The sequence below is a fragment of the Colobus angolensis genome, unplaced genomic scaffold, assembly GCF_000951035.1.
Source record: "Colobus angolensis palliatus isolate OR3802 unplaced genomic scaffold, Cang.pa_1.0 Scaffold158, whole genome shotgun sequence".
In the NCBI taxonomy this organism is placed as follows: Eukaryota; Metazoa; Chordata; class Mammalia; order Primates; family Cercopithecidae; genus Colobus; species Colobus angolensis.
Genome location: NW_012114688.1, coordinates 5,870,374 through 5,894,576, shown reverse-complemented (window position 1 = coordinate 5,894,576; position 24,203 = coordinate 5,870,374).

Here is a 24,203-nt window from a genome sequence, read left to right as displayed (position 1 = left end):
AAAAAAAAAAAAAAAAGAAATGTCATATCTATCTGGTAGAAATTGGAGCTGTAACAGCTTATCTAAAGAGTAATCTGTGTAACTCTATTACAATTTTCAATTTAGCTACCATAGGATCCAGAAATACGCTTCAATTGTGAGAAAGAGGAATCTTAATACATATCTACAATAATGTTTAATGCAGCATCATTTTTAGAGGTTAAACATTTTGAAATAATTTTCTATCAACATAACAATAATTTAGTAAAATATGCTGTATTCACATCAGAAATGATTTTGTAGCCATCAGAGAGAACTCATTAGTACTATACTAGCTGATTTGGAGAAATTTCCACAAGGAATTATAGAGGGCGAAGAGCAAGACAAAAATATTTACATTATTATTTCATTCTTATGTTTTAAATGACCATAAAAATACACATCAGCCACGATTCCATGAAAAATACTAAGACTACAACATAGGTTCCCAGTCTGTGTTACCTAAAAGAGTCGTTTACATGTATGATGAAGAAAGAGAAAAAAGTAAAAAGACAAGATAAAGACAAAGGAGGAACAGAAAGAAAAAGAATAAATATGAGAGAAGATAATTAAATCTAGAATAAAATAATGTATAAAAATTTATTAGGAGCAAAGATGCAATTAAAATTGGTGAGTTGTAATTAACAATTGGAACTAATAGTAACGAACTAAAGATGAAGCAAAAATTACGATAAAAATGAATGGACAATTAAAATAGGTTTGGTGATTTCTCGAAGCAAGTTAATTTATTTTTATCTTCATAAAGAAAATAAATATACTGAATAATTATGGATTCCATTATAAAACACTTAGTATATTTGTTAAAAATAAGAATAACAACTAAAATGAAAATATAAATAAATGTTTTAGCAATTAAACTAAAGAAAAAAGGACTAAAAAGATAAAGCATCAGTCCTAGTCATTTATTCATATTCAGTAAATATTTATTGAGTACTTAATCCCAATATATTCAGGAACTATACTATCTAGTCTCTGGATATACAGTAGGAACAAGAGACAAGTTCCCAGCTTTTAAGTAGTTTAATGCTGGTGGAGCATATACACTATTACCACAAGGAGTTCTAAAGGCTATAAAATTTAAAATCAACATGCAAAATTAAAAAATATTTCCACATGCACCAGAAATATATAATCATAATCTTTGATGATCTCATGAAAAATAAAATTACATTGTAACTAGGAATAATTCTACCAAATATTTATACAGGATTTGGTGGTGAAAAATATTAAGCTTTGTTAAAGAAGCAGCCATAAAAATATAGAAAAATAAACCACACTCATTGATAAGAGTATGCAGTTACATAAAGATATTAATTCTACCTCTAAATAAATCCATGAAATAAATGTGATTTCAACCAAAATCTCAACAAATTTTTTAGTGGAATCCAGAAATCTAATTCTAAAAGCATAGTAGGTCAAGAGTAGGTCAAGAATAACCAAGACAATGTTGGAAAAGATTAACATGATGAGACTTGCAAGGTATGAATTACTAAAATGCTATGGCAATTAAAACAACAGTATTGAAGGATAAACAAATAGACCTATAGGACAAAATTCAAAACCAAACTCTTACATGTATGGGAAATCATATGGTATATAAATATAATTACAAATGAGTTGAGGAAGAAAAGAGAATTCAGTAAATGATGCTGGAAGAATTTATACATGTGGAAGAAAATTACATAATTATCTTATACTTAACTAAAAATAGATTATACATTGATTTAAAAGTTATATATATAAAGTAGATCATGAAAATATTTAGAAGAACATGTAGGTGAATATGTTGAGAATATTGGGTGAAAAAATTTTTGAAAAGGTACAAAAGCACAAAAGATAAATAAAATGGTAAGTTTAGGTACATTAAAATTAGCTTCTGTTTATCAAGAAACATCCAAAACAAAATGAATACACAAAACAAACAAAAACTAGGAGAATATGTTTGTAATGCAGATCATCAGATTAGTATCCAGAATATATAAAGAACTGATACTACTCAATAAGAAAAAAAAAAAACCCTCTATAGAAGTGAGCAACAGATAGAGTTTACAGGGAAAGCCATTTGAGTGATCAAAAGTCATAAAAATATCCTTGATATTACAATCAATGAAATGCAAACTGAGGCTACAGATTTTATTTTACAACCATAAGGTTAGCTTTAAAAGATTAATCAGAATAATTTTAAAAATGTAAAAATCTGATAACTTCAAGAGTTTATAAGGATGTGGGAACAGCAATACACTTACACAGTGACTGATGTCTAATCAAGCTGAAGACTGATTCACTGAAACCCAACATTTCCACATGTTGTTATATATCCTAGATATACTTTTATACATGGGCACAAAAAAACACGTAGAAGGATATCATGGCAGATACTGACTAGCTCTTTACCAAACCTATTTCCTCTTTTTCCTGGGCATAAAGTTAAATTTTCTCAACTCTTTACCATTTCATGTGGCCCTACAACTGAATTCCAGCAAATGATAGGCAAGTGGAAATAATATGAAGCACATACAGGCCTGTCCCCCACAAAACCACTCACACACAATCCCATTGCTTTTTCCTCTCCATCAACTTGAAGTCAAGAAGCACGAAGACTTTGAAAGTCACATGATGTAGATGGTGGAGCCGTAAGTCGGAAGGACCTGGGTCCTTGAACTTAGAGGAGAGCCTCTCATCAATCAAGAACATGCATTTTGGTCTTACGACAACTGAATTTCTTTCATATTTGAGCTATAAAATATTTGAGGGGGATTGTTATCAGAGTAGCTAATGTTACTTTAACTAATATAGAAGCATACTGCAGAATAGTCAATACTAAGAATCAGAAGAGCCCATCAGTAGGGGATTTGAGAAACTGTGGGATGTTCATAGGCTATAATACTATTCAGGATTTAAAATTAATGTACTTGTATGTATCAGTCTACATAGACATAAAAACTAGATTAATTTTAAAATATACATACAGGATATTATGTCATATGTGCATGTTTTTCAAAAAGTCAAATATGTTTGGAAAGTCACCTAATCTCTCAGTTTCAATTTCTGCATCTATAATATTTTATCAAATCAGAGCCATTATTGATTGTAAAATGTATTTATTATTATTTTATGTAGCAATAGTAAATACATTAGACCTGGCAATTCCATTATTGGGTATGTACCCAAAGGAATTTAAATTGTTCTACTATAGAGATACATACATGTACATGTCCATGACAGCATTATTCACCATAGCGAAGACATGGAATCTACCTAGATGCCCATTAATGGTAGACTTGATAAAGAAAATATGGTACATATACGCCATGAAATACTATCCAGTCACTAAAAAAAAAATAAAACAAAAGCAAGGTCATGTCCTTTGCAGCAACGTGGATGAAGCTGGAGGCCATAATCCTAAGGGAACTACTGCAGGAAAAGAAAACCAAACATCCCATGTTCTTACTTATAACTGGGAGCTAAACACTGAGTACACATGGATGCAAAGAAGAGAACAATAGATACCAGGGCCTACTTGAGGGTAAAGGGTGGGAAGAGGGTGAGGATCCAAAAACTACCTGTTGGATACTATGCTTATTATCTGGGTGATGAAATAATCTGTACTCCAAATCCCTGTGATATGTGACTTATCTATAGAACCAACTTGCACATGTATGCCTGAAACTAAAATAAAAGTTAAATTATAAAATAAATGTGCGATCTGATGTTTGTAAATGCCCAGCCAGTAACAACTGCATCACAATTGATATCTGGGCAATAGTAGAGTTTCCATGCAGAAATACTTGGAGAAATTTATCTATTTCTCTGAAGCCAAAATCTGGAGAAAAATCAATAGGGAAAACAGGAAAAGTATGATTACTTTCCCGGAAAATTAAAACTTAAAAATCAGTGTAGAGATGTTACTAATGATTCAGTCTTGCTTGTATTTGCCATGTTATATGTGTGTGATTGTGTCTCTTTGTGCAGTTAACAGTGAGTCATTCTTGCAAATATAATTATCAAATATTATAGGCATAGTATAGTTATAAAAATCCTATGAGTGACATTCCAAGAATTAACAAGATTTGAAAACAAAATAAGTCCTTAAATTAGCAATGTTGACAAGTGAATCTTTATAGTAATGTTAACCTTGCTAGGCGATGCAAATGTTTATGTTATTCTAACACTAACCACTAATAATCTCTGGCATTTTGCAGTATTTAAATATTTGCCATGAGCAAAGTTATTTGTGTATAGTTTATTTAAAGTTATTTGCAATACTTTAACAGGAGAAATGCAACAAAAGGGTGTTAATATTGTTACAGAATAGTACAACGTAAAATCAGAAACTGATCTAAAATATAAAATAGCGAACACAATTTTGATTTCAACATGAAAACCAAAATGAGGACAACATTTTTTAAAAACTTATTTTTTAAAAAAGAGAAAAGAGCTTATATAAAGCACGTGCGCCTTAAAAACAAAATTGACACTATTGCTTTAGATATACTTTTAATACAATCAACATCAATGCAAAATGAAAACAACTTTTATTACTACATCTAAAATATTTGCCACAAAACAAAGATCAAGATTATCAGATGGAGCAATTAATCTTTTAAGTTTTTATTTTAAGGAAAATAATTTTTGGCCAGGTGCAACGGCTCATGCCTGTAATCCCAGCACTTTGGGAGGTCGAGGTGGTCGGATCACGGGGTCAGGTGATCGAGACCGTCCTGGCTAACATGGTAAAACCCTGTCTCTACTAAAAATACAAAAAATTAGCTTGGCGTGGTGGCAGGTGCCTGTAGTCCCAGCTACTCGAGAGGCTGAGGCAGGAGAATGGCGTGAACCCAGAAGGTGGAGCTTGCAGTGAGCCGAGACTGCACCACTGCACTGCAGCCTGGGGAACAGAGCAAGACTCAGTCTCAAAAAAAAAAAAAAAGAATTTTTAATTATTAACTATTTCATAAAATCTTTTAATATTTTAAATAATTTTTATTCAGCTTCATAAATGTGACCTATAAAATGTTCATATCAGGTAGAGATTTACGGGTTATTAAAGTATATTGATCATACTGCCAATAAACCATGCATTTTCATATCATTTTTAAGGAACCTCTGAATCTCTTGGTATAATTCTATCACAGAAAAATGATTCACTATTTACTCTTGTGGTGACTCATTTAAAACAGATAAATAGTATGTTATGAAAAATGCAGAATAACATAATTAAGACAATTCCTGAGAAGTCCCAGGAATCCTAATTTTTCATTCATGAATCCCAAAGATTAATATCTATTGGAAGTCTGGAAATATTAACAGCAATAATAAGATGATTTTGATTGTAAGATGCATCTCAATTTCACTGATGTTAAATTGCAAAAAAAAAAAAAAAAAATGAGCCTTAAAATCAAGGAAGTATAGTATTAAATGAAGACATCATATTAGAAAATAATTTATTTCACTATCCTTCTAGATCCAAAATATTCAGTGAGCTTATGGTTAATTTTCTAGGAGGCAGAGCATACTAATAATTGCCCAGAATGTTAATCGGTCATGCCTCTCTTTTTCCTGTCTTCTTCCTCTTTCTCATCCTAATAAATAAATTTTCTGTTAATTCATTTCTTTTTATATTTCCTTCTTTCCCTCTACTTTAAGTAAATTGTAACAAAACCTTAATTTGCAGCTTTTTTATAGCATCAAATGCTATTAATTTTAACTAAATACAAATAATCTGAAAAAATATACTTTTCTTATTTTCATTTTTTTTCTCAAAACAGCAGATGGTATAAAACCAACCACCCAAAAAGTACTTTTTTGTCTGCTCACTTTTTAAAATTCCATGGTAATGTTAGAGCTAAAGAGGAGTGAGAAGTTATGTATAATAACTTTGTTTATTTCATAATATAAAAGCAGAAAATAAACCATAAGATCTATATTGCCCTACCTGAAATATCCTCTATGTTAATATGCTGAAAGAAGAAATTATTTTCAAGTATTTTTCTGGAAGTTGAGTAGCAATGAGCATTAAGATCACCTCAGGCTGTATTAATATAAGAAAAGCCTGTCATTACTGTGGAGTTTCTGTTAGCCCTATTGTTTTTTATTATAATCTCACTTTGATGAATTAGAAAAATATAAACCAACATGGGAGAAACAAAATATGAAAACACTTAACTAAATAGTCTTGGTATCTTCATATGTCTATACTCCACTCATTAGAGAGTCGAAATCTAAAAAGGGCTTTACTAATACCAGATTATTGGTTTTAGTAGTTGCTGGTCCCAGAGTTTTAATCCCCTTCCTGACCTTTGCAGTTCTAGGACAAGTCACTTAAGCTCACTTGTCCCTTCTCTGATAAGGGAGATAACCCGATCGCAGACGAATTATGTGAGGTTTCCTGATTAATATTTGTAAAGTGCTTTAGAGATTAAAGGCATTTTCAAACTGCCAATTACCATTACAGATACCAGCACAGTCAAGTAGTCTAACTGGAAGATTGGCAGCTTGTAAAATTTTAGGTTGACTGTAAAAGTTCTCCTTTTTAGACTATGACTTCTTTTAGGAAATGTATATTTAAATATTAACAACATTTGAGGAGCAAATACTCCCAGAGATAAACATATAAGTTGAATCCACAATTACGTATGCATCTTCTCTGTGCCTCTTCCATGTCTGTGTTTTTAAAATTCTGTAGGTAAAGTACTGAAGTTCAGGCTGAAGGTCATTGAAGCGGCTATAATTTTATTAGTATGCTCATTGAATGTGCTATAGAAATTTAATTTAAGGCATTAATATGTACACACTAAATAAAACCACACAGACTGTGGGAAAAGTTATTTATGGTGCTGGAATTTTACCAGCTACAGAAGTAAATAATATAATGTGTGTATTTCTGGAAATAATGTAAACTCAGCTTACTCAACAGAAACAGTAAAGGAAATCTAAACAATTCCGTTATTCTCTGAGGAGGGTAATTTCACTGATGACAGCTTTTCATAATTTTACTCTTCCAGATAGCAAATAATTTTCCTTATTCTTTATTTTATTACTGTTTTGGATTGCACTCCTTGTTGGAGTTTCACCTTTTGCTAATAATTCTTCAGGAAATGCATTTTCACTGTTTTTCATATGGCAGTTACTACTGGCAGTACCTAGTTGAAACCAACAGAATTACAACTCTCTTCAATATCCCTACATGACATGGGTAATATTTCAGTTTAATCCAGGGGCATGAATTGAGCCAAGAACAACCATTTCAATTTCTGCTGCAGTTTGTTTAGGCTTAACATGGACTACCTACCATACTCTCTCTCGGTGAACCATATTAAATTGCTTACAGAAACTTGCTCAGAAAGCAAAAGGCATGACTTTACTATTCTCATGACATGCTTTTGCCTCATAATCATGAAAGCTATAAAAAGAAGTCCACCAGAAATGCCGCCAAAAAATTTCATACTATCACCAATGACCAAGTTCCCACCAAAGAGTTAGCTATTAAAATTACTTCTCTTTTATGTAACATTATGTTTAGTGTAATATTACACACACAAAAACAGATATCATCCGTAATAATAGACCAGTCTTATTTCCCTGTATCCTTGTCCATAATAATATGACTCTATTATATACTTTCCACATGCGAGACTGAATGAGGAGTGATACATCCATATTCTCATGCATTCTCTCATCCTTTCTATAATTGAGAGCATTGTTTTACAAGTGACTGGCTCAAGTTAAAGGAGTCGTTTGCAGCCATAGAAGAAAATGGGTTGGGCGCTAGAGAAAAAAAAATGTTAAGTAAAACAGGGCCATGTACTTTATAAAGGTTATCTGTCTCCCCTTAAACTATATGAATGCCCTTGTTTGTGTCAAAAACTCCTTAAATAGTTAAGGAGATCTCTAGTGAACTGAAACTAGATTTTAGCTCAGACTTACATATAGCAAGACATAGTAAATGTTGGCCAAGTGAATGAATGAAGTCATCATATTTCTTCTAGCTGGAAATAAACACATATCACTACACATAAAGGTAACTGAAGAATTATATAAGTTGTCCTAATCTTTTAAATTAAGGCTTCAAACTGCTTTTTTTTGGCAAATTATCAGAATAGTCGATACTTCTATTGCTCAATAACTCTTGCTTGTTTTTGGTAATGTGGTGAGCAGAAAAAGCATGGTAAGTGAACCAAAAGAGGAAATAAGAATTCCAGTCCTGGCTTTTCCATTATTTAGCTTCGGGCACTGGACAAAAGATTTCGACAATTTATGCATCAGGCTCCCCTATGCAAAATGCAGATACTGAACTATGAGTTATTTGATATTATAAACTGTTCTAACGTGCTGTGGGTCTACGTAGGAAGCAAGATTTCCTAACTTTCACAATGTAGAAAAAGAGATTTCAATTAGTTCTTGTTGCAACTGTCAATACTTATTATTTAGCTACTATTTTGCTTAATTTTTTAAAATGCCTATTTCAATGTCCTCCTATATTTTCATTTTCCTTGTGACATTACCGCTATTTGGTCATATCTACTGTATGCAGTAAATATGCTTTATTTTTGACCCTGAAGAAACAGCCATGGAACAAATATATTGAAGAAATCACTGGTTATTTAGGAATGTTGTGCAATGTTTGAAAATTATACTATTTGTTATATTGAAATGTGTGCTGATTTCGAAAAAGTCAAACTCTTCTGAAATTATTGAGGCCAACCTATCCTCACTCCTCTGAATATCCTATTCGGTGGCATAGATCAGTGCTCTGAAGCTTTGTAATTCCCTGAAGGGCTTTTAGTATTGGTAGTGCCACTTCCTTCTACTCAAAACCTCTTGGGGAAAAACTGTTATATGTATCATCTGCTTAGTTCTGCTCTCCTCCCTTCTTCAGCACCTGATCTCTGCTCCCAATTCTGCTTCAGCAGAAATATCTCTTAAACAGATGTCTTCTTCATTTTCTGTTATTCTAATAATAACCAAAGACACTCATTGGGTCTTTTGCACTTAGCAGATTTACAAGTCTTTCAGCATATATTAAATTTGTTCTAAAACCTCCGCTTATGATTCTAGGTAAACGGTTTTCAAGACACTGTCCTAATTTTTTAATTAAAAAAACCCCTAAATGTCCTATGTAATATGAAAATTAGGTATGATCTTGGATTTACAATGGCAACAGGATGTATAACAGTATTAACAACAGATTTAACTTTCTAATTATTTTGCTGAGATTGGTATTTAAATACATTTATATTTCCAAACACTTAACTAAAAGTTACTGTGACTAGGGGGTCCAACTGAAATCAACAGATATTACTGAGCTCCTGTGAAATGCATAGACACTTTGACTAAATGCCATAGGCACTCATTAAGAATTGACCAGAGGCTGGGTGCAGTGGCTTATGCCTGTAATCCCAGCACTTTGGGAGGCCAAATCGGGCAGATCATTTGAGGTCAGGAGTTCGACACCAACCTGGCCAATATGGTGAAATCCCATCTCTGCTAAAAATACAAAAATTAGGAGGGCGTGGTGGACACGTGTGTAGTCCCAGCTACTCGGGAGGCTGAGGCACAAGAATTATTTGAACCCAGGAGGCAGAGGTGCAGTGAGCTGAGATCACACCACTGCACTCCAGCCTGGGTGACAGAGCAAGACTCTATCTAAAAAAATTGATTAGAATTTTGTTTTCAAGATGTTTATTGTCTAGTAAGAAAGACAAGCCAAGTTCGTTCACAGCTTGACTAGCGTCAAATAAGGCCCGTAAGAGAAGTACAAATGCTATGTTCAAAGGAAAGACAAAACATCTTTAAAGCCTTGGGAAAGGTAGCTTTTGAGGTAGGCTTTGAAAAGGAGAAAGGATTTTAACAAGTGGGGATGAGTCATGCTAGGAGGTGGAAATACACTAAACAAAATGCAATGGCTAAAATGTGTTGGGTATGTTTGAAGAACAGCAAGCTGATAATTTGGTTTGTATAGGCAAGTAATAAGAACTGAAACTGAAAACTACTAGAATAGTCTGTTCCCACGCTGCTAATAAAGACATATCCAAGGATGGGTAATTTATAAAGAAAAGAGATTAATTGACTCACAGTTCAGCACAGATGGGGAGGCCACAGGAAACTTACAATCATGACAGAAGGAGAAGCAAACACCTCCTTCTTCACATGGCAGTAGGAAAGAGAAGTGCCAAACAAAAGGGAGAAAAGCCCCTTATAAAACCATCAAATCTCATAGGAACACACTCACTTTCACAAGAACAGCAGCATGGGGGTAACTGCCCCCATGATTCAATTACCTCTTACCAGGTCCCTCCTATGACACATGGGGATTATGGGAACTGCAATTCAAGATAAGATTTGGGTGGGGACACAGCCAAACCATATCAGCTATATTGAGCAAAATACCTTTTTAAATTATCTAAATGTTATGATGTGATATGATATAATTTTGTCATGTATTAACTCAGGTTTATACATAAAGTTTTTACCAGATCCATAGTAACTACAGCCAATGTTAGATACAATATTTATAGTTTCCTAAATAACATCCCTTCTATGTAATTAATTCTATAAAGATAAATGCATTGATCCACTAAGAATAGAACTTTTATTCAGTTAATAACAAGGAACTCTCCAGAGTTTAGAAATCAGGGTTAAAGACCTCAGAGTCATATTAAACAAAGTATAAAGTAATGTAACAGACTTTACATTAAACATGGAACATTAAATCTGTACATTTATGTCCATATTATCTGGAAATCCTAATAAATGATTGTAAAAGACGAAAAACATTTATAAAATAAAGATAAAATGATTAAGAAAAAAAGACAACAGCCAATAAGAGTGCCAACAATATTTCAGAAGGTAAGATGCAACGAGATGGCTAGTAACTGAGTATAATCTGAGTTTTCTATGGTTTCAGTGACTACTAAAGGAAAGGAGTGAAGTTGGCGTACAAAAATCAAAAGAAGCAAGCTGATTCATACCACTAACACCATAAGGATTTAGGCCTTTAATGGAGTAATTAAGGTAAAATAAAGTCACAGGGGTTACACGAAGAGATAAGAACACAAATATGCACAGAGAAAAGACCATGTGAGGACATAGAAGAGAGCCAGCTACAACTGAAGGAGAGAGGTCTCAGAAGAAATCAACAGTGTTAACACCTTAATCTTGAACATCTAGCTTTCAGACTATCAGAAAATGCATTTATGTTGTTTAAGCCATTCACTTTGTGGTATTTAATATGGAAGCCCTAGCAAACTTACTATATTATCTGTTGATCAATTGGTTGATCTGTTGATCTATATGTTTTATGATGACTCCTACAAAGCAGTGCAAGGCAGGGTAATCAGAAATAAGTGATTTGCTCTAGAAGTAGGGGTGGGAGAAGGCTCCTTTTATTTAATGTGATCAAGGATAATATCTCCTAGGAAATGGCATGTAAGGTAAGACCTGAAATACAAAAAGAAGTCACTCACACAAATATTTGGAGGAGCATTTTTCAGGCAAAAGGAAGTTTAGCACAAAGATTCTTAGGTATGAAGAAACAAGGCAGACTGGGGACTAATCAGCATGGCTGGAGTACAGCAAGGAAGGAGGGCTATAGAGTGAGGTACATTTGGAGATGTAAGGCTAGAATATCATTTCTTTCTTTTGATAAATCGTTCATTTCTGCCTTAGTAGGTCTAAAGCTTAGTAAACTGTAAGACACATGAAAGCTTATTTATTTTGCTAAGTTCACCTAAACCCATCTCCCAGCTCTTATCCTATTATACTGCCTGGAATTTTATCTCGTTTGTTATTGCTCGCACTCTCACAACCACCTAGTGTTATAAAGGTCCTAGAGTACTGGGCAATGTTACTGGGTCAGGAATGCTCCTTTAGTAATTGATCATTGGTTGACATGGGTTACGGCTGAAACACCTTTTCTCAGTCCTCAGGGTTTCTTGGGATTTGGAGGCACAGGGGGTTTCCTGCCAAGTGTGGTGTCTGTGAAACGTTAGTGGAGGGTCTCATGCCATGGGTCTAAGCTCCAGCAGTGACTATAATGCCATCTCAGTTGAGGTCATACCCCTTCTGATGTCACTGCCACAATAGTTCAGCATGTCCCTAATACCAGCGGGACCCACTAAGTCTATTTTTTTACTATATTGAAAAAGGAAAAAAATCTCTCTTTCTCTTTCTCTCTCTCTTTGTCTCTCTCTCTCTCAAATTCTCTCAGAAGTCTTCTCTTCTCTCTCCTCTCATGGAATAATCTCTTCAAGCAGTTTAGGCTTTCACAAAAGATAGGAAGAGGTGTTGCCTTCAAGGAGCTTCTAATTTAAGTCCTAGATGTGACTTTGATACAAAATATAAAGACTTTGGCTATTTGAAGTGCAAAAAAAAATGTTAAAGAAGGACAACCAAAAATTGGTATATCAATAAAATTATTTGTCTCACTTGATTGCATAAACTGTGATACTTGCAAACAACAATAATAAAACTTAACTAATAGAAACATAAAACGTTCTCCTAAAAGCTTACAGTGTTTAGAAAATTTACTGCTTCAGCTTAGAATCTATAATGTCCTTTTCCTCACCATTCCCTCCACCCCAAGATGTGCTGCTTTTCCCAGTAATAGATTGTTTGGTCTGTCCAGATGTTTCAGTATAACACTCAGCTGATTTATTCACCTGTCTTTTCTCTTGGGAATGGGTGGCTATCGCAGCTGACTAAATAAAACCACTGCTGACTCTTCTTCCCAGACATTTTAGATTTTGGATAAGTACCTTTTCAAAAAGTAGGAAAGGATGAGCCATACAAAATCAGGAACTTCAACCACTGAAGAGTTAACAAGATAGAACACTGTAAAAATAAATAAATAAATAAATAAATAAACAAACAAACAAATAAATGAAAAGGGCCAGGCGCGGCGGCTCACACCTGTAATCCCAGCACTTTGGGAGGCTGAGGTTGGCAGATCACAAGGTCAGGAGATGGAGACCATTCAGGTGAACACAGTGAAACCTCGCCTATACTAAAAATACAAAAAATTAGCCGGGCATGTTGGCGGGCACCTGTATTCCCAGCTATTCGGGAGGCTGAGGCAGGAGAATGGCATGAACCCAGGAGGCGGAGCTTGCAGTGAGCAGAGGTCCGGCCACTGTACTCCAACCTGAGGGCAACAGAGGGAGACTCCGTCTCAAAAAAAAAAAAAAAAAAAAAAAAAAGAAAAGCTATTGTGATTAGGAAATGTATCCCCAATGAGATATGCTGTATTCTTTCAGTAATCTTAGGTTGGTCTTTATGCAGAGTTTACAGAAGACATATTCTCCAAACAGTCCTTGATGTGGGAAAAGTTTTTATTTTCAAGCTAAAGAAGATGAGTTTTCTAAATTGTCATACGCTGTGGTTTAGCAGCTGGATTTTACATGGTCCCTGTGCAGCTTATTCTTCTAATTATGCTGCTGACAGCTTCCCCAGTGGATTAAAATCCACATTCAGAGTTCTCTTATCTTTAACCTTTCATCCCCATGACTCCCCACTCCACAGATGCCTTTCCTAATGCCTAGTTCTAAGTCTGGGGACTGCTTAGATGGGTACTTGCACAACAATAAAAGGGAAAGGCGATTGTAGTCTTTCTCTGATCTTGAATGTCTAATTTCTACATACATATTAAATACATAAAAATGAAAAAGTGATCTATTTTATAATACAAATGTTATCTGGTCTTTCATTCAGCTTTTAGAAAGTTATAAACCTTTGATGATTCTATGTGGGGCAACATTTTATAAAAAGAAAATGAAAAGCTGTCTTTGCTATACAATAATACCTTATTTTAAATGGGATAAAAGAAGGCCAAAGTCACTCAGAGTAGATAATTATTCATATAATTGAAGCTTATTTCTTAAAAAGTCAAATCTTTAACCATTTTGGGGTTCAAAATCTTTCAGGACGTATACAATTTCCTTAACTAGAAGATGCTGAGAATAATTCAATATTTCTTTATTCAAAACAATCATTCACAACATGCAGGCTATCAAAGGAATACAGCTTGGTTAATTTTGGCTCTCCATCTTTCTTTCTTGATGTTTTTCCAGGAAAGCCAGGCTTACCTTTAAGGATGTGTCTATTTTTGTATTGTTCTCATTCTCCTCATCCCCTACAATGCTTTCAGTTTTGATGACCCGCTGAGGGTAGGAAACCAGATACATAAGCCTGTTAAGAACTCTATAATAAATGTCAGCCAGGGATCAAGAATAAAGTTTCTTGACTTTTCAGCAGTGATTTAAAAACTGGTCTTTCTATAATCAGGCATGGGCACCATTCTGAAGAGTTAAGTTGATCAAAGCCAGTTATGGTAGGGTTTTCTAGCACCTAACAAGATTAAATAATTTGGATGTGTGCTTTTAAAGTAAATCAAGTTACCTGGATTTAAGATGAAGAATTGGGAACCTGGAAGGTTCTCCTGAGGGGAAGGAAGAAAGGTGAACGATCATTAAGAAAATCCTCACTCTCTGCATTCATCTAAAAGCTAAATTATTTCCTCTCAGAAAAAAAAAAAAAAAATGGAAGAAAAGAGATGGGGTCCAAGGAGGTCATTAGCATAGGGAGAAGCATCAGAGAAAATACAGGCTACAAGCAGCAGCTGAAGTTTCATCTCTGACGTCTCTCAGGCACCTTTAAAAGGTGGGGGCAGGGTGGGTAGGGAAATATGGGAGAGAAAAGACCAAGGAAGGAAAGGAGACAGATTCAAAAACACCTCACAGAGGTACTAACCACATATCAGGCAACATGTCACAGGTACCAGTCTTTGAACTATCACTGTCTGAGGCATTGTTTGCCTCTCCTCTGTTCATTCTGTGTCTCGAGGGAGTAGTATCCATTAGGCTGCTGCTTTTCTCAGGCTCCCATGCCCCACTGGAGCCACTGTCCCATGTCCTACAGGGCATAGGAGCCTGAGAAAAGCAGATAGGAGGCACAGGATAGAGGTTGGGGGGTGGAACAAGGGGGTTAGCAGGATATTTCTCCTTGTGTCTCTTTCCTTCTGGGAGTGTCACTGTTAATGTGTCCTCCATGATTCCCAGTGATACAGACAGGAGGTAGGGAAATACTGGATAAAAGAAGGTGGTCCCCAGAGAGGGCCCCACCCTCAAGCCTGGACCTGCAGCCCAAAGTGAGAACTTTATATCCTTGTTTTCCTGCTCAAATGTTGCCTTTTCCAAAACCACCCTGGCCGCCCTGCCCCCCATCCTGTATCCATTAAAAACCCCAAGCTCCATTGGCAGCAGAATGATAGAAAAGGAGAAAAGAGAAGCACCTTGACTTCAGAGGGGTGGCTTGACAGTGAGACCTCAGAGAAGATTTCGCCCAGGGACAGGCAAACTCTAGGAGAAGACCACCTTCACAGTCCATCCCCTTTCCAGCTCTCCATCCCACTGACTGTCGTTTTCATCGGCAATAAAATTTCCCACATTTACCATCTTCAGTTCATTCATGTGACCTGAGTCTTCCTGGACACCAAACAAGAGCTCAGGATACAGAAGGCTGTCACACTGAGCTGTTAAACACTTAAGCCGTCTGCAGATGGCAAAGCTAAAAGAGTGCACTGTAACACATACCCTCTGGGACTCCGGGGGTTGTGGGTACCCCACTAGATGTTACCACGGGGCCGCACAGAGCTCTGCTCCTGCCAGCGCTAAGAAGCATTCGTCCCAGCTGCTGCACCCACTTACCTGCATGCTCCCCCTCCTGTGAGGGGCTGAGAGCTGGGGGCTGAGTAAATGAGCCACCCGCTTCATGAGTCCCATGAAGCAGTCAAGGAAAATTTTCTATTTCACCACCATACACATTAGCTATGGTTCCAGTTTGCCTAGGCCAAAGTAATCCTGAGCTCTAGGTAACATTGGCTCCTCGCCTTATCCTTGCATACTGCTGTTACTAACCACCAGCTTACCTAATTTTTCCCTCTTTGGCTTCTCATCTTTTCCATCACATTTGTAATGCATTCTCTGTATTCATTTCCCTGTAAAATACACTCGTGGTGTTCATACCCTATGCAATGGTTTCATTTTTCTGTTTAGATCCTAATGATACAAAAAGCACTTTACATCTTATTTAGTCCTTACAAGTTCCCTACAAGGCAGTAATCATTACCTCTTTTACAGATGAGAAAACCCAAAAGTCAGCAAATTTAAGATCTTTGCTCAAAGTCATAGCACTGGTAAGTAGTAGAGCTATGATTCACATCCAGTTTCAAAATCACACTTAAATTGCTCTGCCTACCAAGGGAAATGACAGAGCCAAGGGAATGACAGGCAAAAGTACAAAAATCGCTAGGCCTGAAAACAGACATTTATTCTGCAACATAGCTGCCCTAGGCCAGAGCAGGGTCACTAAAGGGAGCTCCTTTGGCCATTTAAAAATATTTGCTACCTTTGTCATGCTCTCTCCTATGGGTAGACATATATATGAATTGAATGTCATATTATTTTAATGGTAATCATTCACCCCAGGTATTCATTCTTTCAGTTGATTTACATTGCCTAATAAGTACCATCTTAAAGATAGTTCTGTTTAAGTTACTGAATTCTGAATGCTGGTTTTTAATAAAATGACAAATTAGACAATAAAAAAGATTTGAAAGATCCTTTGTGGGATATGTTGGTAATATCCCTGATACCACTAATGATATTCTAAGAACTCTCACCATATTCCAGTTTAGCCCAAATAAGAGAGAGATTGCTAATTACAAAACAGTCGCTTGTAACAATTCAGACTGGTTGATCCCATTCTATGTTTAGTTATGGATTTCTAAATGCCAGTAAACTTTCTACCTAATAAATGTGCCATACAGATTGTTACCATAAATTCAATTACAAGGGCATAGGTAGATGTATACTCAACACTGAAATTCCTCTGCACTACCCATTCTAGAAGACTTATGAGTTCTTTGAAAACAAAACAAAACTCCAGTGCATATGCTTGGTTCAGTTTTCTACATAACGCAACAGGAATGAACAAGTCAGAAACATAAGAAACACCATTTTATGAGTTTTTTTAAGTCCTCTGATTTTTTCCCCCAAGATCTCCTTGTTTCTTTGAACAAAGACAGCCTCTGTGGCTCTGCCAGTTCTTTTATGTGCTGCAGAACACCTGGTGGCCAATTGCTAGGTGGAGGATAATTAGCCCCTCAATTATCACCAGTTTATTTTCACCTGTTCCACTAGCATTTCCCTATAACTTGAAGCTTGTCTAATTAGTCTTTTCTGACCCATTCTGCACCACCAGACTCAAGAAATAGCCCCTCCACTAAGTAATTAACCCATGGTAGGCCAATCTTACGCTTTTGTTTCAACTCCTGCTGGAATCATTAAAATCAAATGAACAAAGAAACATCATGGGACAGGGTAACAAGAATTGAAAAAGTTCTCTCTTCTCCCTTTGCCAGCTTCCAAATCCAAATTATAGAACCTCAAGCACAGTGACATTTAGTCAGACACATATGTGCTTGCTGTTGAATGTCTTGAAAGAGCAAAATATCATTGCCAGAATTATCAAGTTCAGTTCTCTGAAATGCCATAGGAAATATGGTGTTTATTTTATACCTAAAAGGTGAAAGAGATCAAAAAGAATTCAAAATTTAAAATGCAGGCCAAAATCTCAACTTGTAAAACCTTTTCAGGATGCTGTAATTGAATCTAACAATATCTTCTTCACATTATTTTGGTAGTCTATGAATAGTTTTCCAAACTGTTTATATACATGCATAGAAATTCTTACTTTGCTGTATCAAACACTTTGATAGAGAAGTCCAGCGGAGATTACTATAAGGTTAAGGGACAGCTCATGTTTGCTTATTCATTCAAACAGTATTATTGAGTACCTATATTAGGCACAGAATTAAGCCCCAGGGACACAGAAAAAGTGGAGAGTTCTTGTAGCTTTATTTCATATACCTCAAAATATAAATATTACATATGTGGATATCTATAATATCTATAAGTACATACAGTATGAGTATACATATGTATATAGAATACATTATATTCGTATATGTATATGTATACACACATACTTTTAATAATACATTGAAGCCACACACACATGCTTAAAAATTGACAGGAAAACATTATTTTTGGTAGTGGACATTTGTTACATTTTGACCTGTCATTTTCTACTTTTCTTCTCAATACTACCCCCAATTCTTTTCGCAGCCACTTCATTTCTGCCACAGGGATTGGTTTAGGGCTGAGCACATGACATAAATTGAGTCATCAGGAGACAGACTCAAGGCATCTCTTCCAGTGTTGTAAAGAAAGACTCTCCCTTTCCTTTCATTCTTCATTTTTACCTGAAAATCAGAGAATGTGAGGTCTTGAATTGATGCTGCCATTTTGTAACCATCTGAGAATAAAGACACAGCAAAAGTAAAGAATAAAGCTATAAAATAAGAAGAAAGCCCTAGTAACATCATTTAAATTCTATCTAAGTCCTTTCTCAACTGAGGTTTTATCCTGAACTTTTCTGTTATGTGAGCCAGTAAGCATTCTCGCTTTCTAAACTTAGATGTGGGCTTAGGTCACTTGTAATGAAAAGTCTTCTGATTGATAGAGATTGACTTTCCAGTATCACATATAACAGTTTAAGATATAAGGTAACTACATTTTCTTTAAAACAAATAAGATTAGAGGACATGCAACTTATCTAGTTTGAACTTTTAAACATTCAGATAAGAAGTTGTGTTTTACACTTGCTTTTGTCCTGTAAAAATTTAGTTTCTTTCTGTACTATAAATTTCCTTCTGTGAATCCGGTGAATCATACTATTCCATAAAGTATGTTGCCAAGAAATTGTGCCCTTTATTCTTATGTCACATCACCTGCCCTGTAAATGGTTTTTAACACAGCAGCTATTATTCTGTCAAGTTGAATAATTTTAGGCTTACCTCCATATCTTCCATTCATTCCACAAATACTTACCAAGCAATAACTATATAATGGTATTGGCTATCCAAAGATAAATAGGAAAGGTTGCTGTTTTCAAGGAGCTTCCAGGGTCTTTAGGAGATTATAAAGTGATATAAAAGGACAGTCAAGTACTGAATGGCACCTGCCATGTAGCTTTCATTTTCTCATGTTGCCACTCTTTCCATTATCTCCCACATCCAATCTATCAGCAAGTCCTAATGGGATGGTCCCCCAAATCTTTCTCAGTTCTGTAGCTCCACTCTTTCAAACTTTAGTCCAAGCCACCATTATTTCTCACTTCTACTACTGCAGTAGCCTCCTAAGAAGTCTCCTTGTCTCAGCTGTTGCCCGCTTCATGATCCCCAATCTATTCTCCACATGATGGCCAATATAATCTTCTCAAAGTACAAATCAGATTATTCTGGTGCTTAAAACCATCCAATATATTTTCATTGCCTTTAGAAAAAAATATCTAAACATATTACCATGCCCTAGTGGCTTTACACAACCTGATCCACACCTACCTCATCAACATCAGTTTCCATCATGCTCCACTTTATCCACCTCACCCCAGCCATAGTAGCCTTCTTTTCATGCCTCAGAAAGGCCAAATCCATTGCCATCTTGGGCCCTTTGAAATTCCAGCTCTTCTGACTATAATACTCTTCCTTTCTCATTATTTAGGTCTCACCTCTTTTGACAAGCCTTTTCTAACTATCTTAGCTAAAATGATACCCTGAACTACCACTCACCAAATTCTTATCCCATTGCCATGTTTCATTTTCTCCACAGGGCTTATCACTATTTCAAATCAGAGTGTTTACTTATTTACTTATATAATAAGCATTGGCCTTTCCTCATTAAAATGTAACTTTCCAGAAGTTGGGGACCATATTTTATTAATTGCTTTCTCTCCACTGCTACTAATGCCTGATACATGGTAGGCATTTGCTACATACGTCTTGGCTAAGTGAATACAAGACTTGCTACTTGTAGAGGTATGTCTAGCTCAAACTGGAAAACCAAGAAAATTGGGAAGAAATTTAGAATGATAAAATTTTGGATAGATGGGGGGAATGACTAAATAAATAGCATGTAGATTATATGAGTTAATGAGAAGCTTGAAGAAAGTTCAATAATCTGAGGAATTAGTTTAAATCTGTTTTCTGTAACATCACTTACAAAGCAAACTGACAGCGAGACTACAAGATAGATCAATGATGAAGAGGAATAAATTAAATTGCAGGCGTGTTTAAAGTACTAATTTCAGGGTTGTTGTGAGCTTTGTGCTTATTTAACATCATTACTAATAACCTAATAAAGAAAATGCATATTATATTTATGGAACTGTAGATAACTCTAAAGTGAATTTTGTTACAAGTATCAGTAAAAACCCAATTCTCAATTAATGTTAATTATGTCAAAAATCTAGGAGCTAGAAGCCATTATTCTTAGCAAACTAATGCAGGAACAGAAAACCAAATACCACATGTTCTTACTCGTAAGTGAGAGCTAAATAATGAGAACACGTGAACACATAGAGGGGAACAACACACACTGGAGCCTATGAGGGGGTGGAAGGTGGGAGGAGGGAGAGAAGCAGGAAATATAACTAATGGGTACTAGGTTTAATACTTGGGTGATGAAGTAATCTGTACAACCAACCCCCATGAAACACGTTTACCTATGTAACAAACTTGCACATCTTGCACATGTACCCCTGAACCTAAAACAAAAGGTAAAAAATTTAAAAAATTAAAAATCTAAGTCTATTAAAACTTGAACATTCATTTGAATTCTTTGTAAAATACAAACAGTCACATACAATTCAGCTGGCTAGAATCATTAATCAAATAAAAGCTGAGAAGTGGCAAATACGAGGCACTATTGCCTAGACACCATTTGATAATTCAGAAGAATAGGTTTGTTTGTTTGTTTAACCTTCCTGAATAGATGGAACATTTATTGAGTGTTTATTAGGTTCCATGAACTTTATCTTTGTTTTATTTTGTCTTCAATTTAACTCCTAAAGGGTTTATTATCTGCATTTTACATATGAGAAAATTGGTGGAGGTGAGAGTCAAACCTTTATCTACCGAATTCCAAAGTTCTTTTTATCATTAACATTTCCCTGCTGCAAGCTCTGAGATACACAGAATTACACAAGGCTAACCAAAAAGTACTATTCCATTTCACTTATGACTAAGCAACACATGAGGCAAAAGCTATTACAAAATAAACAAAAGGAAAGAAACTTTAAACGAGAATCCTAAAATGAACAATAAAACAAACCACAAAGGCAGCATGTATTTTTTTCTAGACCATAGCTAAAAAAGCAGTAGGATGAAAAAAGCCCCAAAATTCCAACCTACAATAAGAAGAGAATATTTGTAAACTGAAATTAAGATGAATTTATAACAAATAGCAAAGACAAACAACATGTCAATGAACTTGAAAGGGTAACTTTCACCCATTGTAAACTTTAAAAGCAGACTGGTGAGTGACTGAATGAATGAACAAACCAACCAATACATAAATGAACAAAGACACTTTATGTTGCTGGGAACAACCTTGAGCCGGTAGGCCAGGGGCTAGAAGCAAAATTTCGAAATGAGTTTTGGATCATCATATTCTTTTACCTGTGCCAAGAATCCCATGTTTCTGAAGTGATTCTGTGTTACCTTTTCAGCAAAGTAAATGAGGTTTTAATTGGTTCCCTTCCTTGAATTAGAAGGTAGACCCAAGATTCACTATCAAAAGGAACTTCACTGGTATTTTATGTAAACTTGGGCGTTACACCTATAGTATTTTCAACCGTCACATTTTTAATTTTTGTTAGGCAATACCATAACAAGATCCCCTGTGTCAATGTGCTACCCGGAGGAAAAAAAAAGAACTGAAGTAAAAGAAGCATCCATATAAAGTAAACAAGTTAGAAAGGCTCATTTTTCATTTGTTAACTAGCCTCCACACGGCTGTTGGCTGTGACAACAAATGATTTAATGAGTCTAATTTAAAATGATCTTGTCTGTTTAAGATAGATGTCTTGGAAAATGCTTTCTAAAATCTCACAGCTATAGCAAAGGCTGCTTCAATGTACCCTGAGAAAAATCAGCACAGCTCTTCCACTTTTTTTCTAAATTTCTGGTAGGCCAGATATCAAGCTAGTAGCAGCAAGAACTCTAATATTCCCATTGTACCTGGGAATATTTCCTAATAGTAATGGTAAATAAAATGTTTCAGATATACTAGCTCAAGAAACCGTAAGTATTTATCAACTCTGTAGAAAAGTGATTAGTCAACAAGACCCTTTCTGAATTATGTGATCATCTTCTCTTGTCAATCACTTAAATGGCCCTTTAGAGAGATGCTTTGTCAGAAAAGGATGTTGATAAGGGACATGATGTATACCGGGCAATGGCAAAGAAAGGGTCACACCTCCAGGGGCGAACACTATCTAGGTTGTGGCATTTGATTTTAGAAAGCTTATAAATGTATTAGATTGAAGAGATGAGACCTCCCAAAATCCATTTCCCAAGTTCACAATCACACATCTTCTTCCCCATGTAAAAATCTTAGGTAGATTTTTAAAGTGATGAGCAGGTACAAAGTGTTATCTCTGAATTCACATGATGCTTCCCATTGTATAAAGAAAAATTGCATCTTTTTTATCATTCTTTGGTGACAGATAAAACACATTATACAGCTTCTGAGAAGGTCAGGTAGATTCAATTTTGTTGAATGACCTGCCTCAGCTCGAAACTGAGTATCTTGTTTTGTTCTTTCAACATAAAGAAATCTAAATTCGATCAGTCTAAATGTGTACCCTTACTTTTTTGAATATCCAGATGTGGTGATTATCCAGAATTAACAAAAATCAGATTAACTAAAGTAACTTCCATAATATTTAAATTTACTAAAAGTGTTTTAGAAAAACAGAAGCAAGAAACTTGAGCACCAATACTAAAGGATGTACACACTAAATAAAAGCCTAGAAACCCGAAGAGCAGATGTGATTCAGAGCTGTCCTTACCATGAAATTATTCAGGAAGTCAAAGAAACGAGGGAAAATAGTGTCAAAATATTTTCACGTTAAAAAAGTAATTAGCATATACTGCATAAATTAAAGAAATGTAGACAAACAGACAGAGCCATAATACAAATACCTTTGCAAGCCAAGTTTCAGTTTAGATAAATATAGTTTCTGCAAGTAGAAAAATGTAAGCTATTTCTCACAACTATACATGTGTGCTTTCCCTGACTTTTGTAGCAATCTCAAAGAAACCAACAGGGAAGGGAGTGGGTGGAACAAATGCTACTGAGAAGATTGAGTAAATTGCCAACTGTCTAGTCTGTACAGGTCATTAACCTCATCACACTGAGCTTTTGTTCGTGGTCCAAATCTCAGACTTGGACCTGCAGGCTGAGCATTGTAGCAGGCTATTGTTTTCATGGAACTTTGTAGAAAACAAATTTCAAAATGTCAAATGCAGCATGCTATTTTCACACTCCACACTTGCCTCCTGAGTCTTAGATAATTAAAAGAAAAGTAAAAAATTTACTTCACTGAAAACAAAAAAAAGAATGTTTTTGTTTGGGTAACCATAACAATTTCTTCAATCAAATAATTTATGTAATGCACAACCCCCAAAATGTTTTTATCATGTGTGAGATGTAAATATGATCAGAGGTGTGTAATCCTAAATGATTTGCATTTATTTATTGTAATACAAATATATCATTAATAATGATTACTTTCCAAGCTTAATGACAGATACATTTATCCTCCCTAATGTGAGTGGGCATCAGCCAATCAGGTCCTTTGGCAACTGGTAATTTCAAGTGATGTTATTTTGATCGTCACTTTGTTCCTTGGTATGCAATCTCCATTTGAATCTCCTTATGCTGTTCTGTCATCTCTCTGGTTTCTTGTTTTATTCAATTACAGTTTACCAAATTTCATAGCATGAATTTCTTGAAAAAATATTTTTTCTATTCCTTTGATTTTTGTTTCTTCAAAGTTGGGTTTTGTCTTTTGTACTGTAAATAAAAAAAAAAAAAAAACATTTAGGTTTTCTAGATAGCTGTGCCAAGTCATTTCTTTCATTTGCTCAATTTTCTTTTTTATTTATTTGTTTATTTATTTATTTTTTGAGACGGAGTCTCGCTCTGTCGCCCGGGCTGGAGTGCAGTGGCCGGATCTCAGCTCACTGCAAGCTCCGCCTCCGG